At 52.2% G+C, this 1,175-nt stretch overlaps 1 pseudogene; it reads right to left on the reverse strand.

The window, feature by feature from the left end:
- Positions 1 to 146: 146 nt before the first annotated feature.
- The window catches only part of LOC116097930, a 26,000-nt pseudogene continuing 24,971 nt past the window's right edge, over positions 147 to 1,175 (reverse strand).

The following is a 1,175-nucleotide window of genomic DNA, read 5'->3' on the forward strand; positions in this document are numbered from 1 at the left end:
GTAGTGGGGAGAATTAACAGCCAGAGTGGAGAAGAAGGGGAATAGTAGGAAATTGTCTGATTATGGATAGCAGTCTCAACAATTTATAAATGAAAAGCCTCTTTGTTTTTCATCAGAGGCATATTTGCCTTGACCTAGAAGTTTGTCTAGTGTCCACCGTCTGGTGGAGACACGGCTACTCTGGCTGTTGGCTGAGCCAAGGAGCGGCAATGATCGGCCCAATCGGTGCGCCAGGTGAGGAACTGGCCCTGAGTCAGAACAGACTGAGTAACAGAAAGCCACTCGTTTGGTGTAAGGTAGCCATTGCCACTGATACTCTCTAATAGGGAGAGGGTGAAGGGGGCATTTGGGCCATAGTTTCTGACAGCAGAATTGAGTTTTTCCAATTTTTTGAATGGGGGCCGGTGATAGACCGTGGGGACGGGAACTGAGTCATCGGTCTCACTTTCATTTTCATTATCAAGTTCAAGGTCACTAGCAGACTGTTCTGCCTCCAAATCAGAGTGTTCATGAGTAGGAGGGGGGTCTTTGCGTGTGGACTGCAGAGGTGCAGAGGAAGAAGGAAGGCGAGAAGGGGTAGAAGAAGGAGCAGGGGCAGACGGGCGTGTCTCGGACCAAGTGACAGGCGGTTGAGGCAGAAGAGGACTAGAAGCAGGAGCGGGCCCTCCAGTAGTCTGAGAACGAGTGACAGGAAAAGTCAAGTGGACTAAGGGGCGCTGTGAGAGACAGGGATGAGCATTAGAGGAGGAAGAGCAGAGAGTTGAAAGGTGAGAAAAGCACTCCTGGAGTTGAAGAATCTCCGTCAGTTCCTGAATTTGGGAGATGAGGTGAGTCTTCATGTCTAAGAAACAAGGTGGAAGGGCAGAGGCGATGTTAGGAGGCAGGGGAGGGGCAGAGGACTGGGTTGGGGGGAGGCCAATCTTCAGAATGATAACGGGCTGCTTCTTCCTCAAGGGCAGCAGCATCTCCAGGGTCGAGCTCTTCGGGAGTTGTGAGGAAGGCAGCGGGGGCAGAGGGAGAAGAGGTGGGTTTTATGGGCACAGACGGTTGGCGGAAGACTGGAGCGCAGAGAGGTTTAGAAAGACCCTTCTCTGCAGTGGAGAAAGAGTCATCATAGGGAGGAGGATGATGACAAGGGGAAGGAACCGGAGGGACCTGTGAGGTGAGAGGTGGAT

This window comes from Mastomys coucha, unplaced genomic scaffold (genome assembly GCF_008632895.1).
Source record: "Mastomys coucha isolate ucsf_1 unplaced genomic scaffold, UCSF_Mcou_1 pScaffold2, whole genome shotgun sequence".
NCBI lineage: Eukaryota > Metazoa > Chordata > Mammalia > Rodentia > Muridae > Mastomys > Mastomys coucha.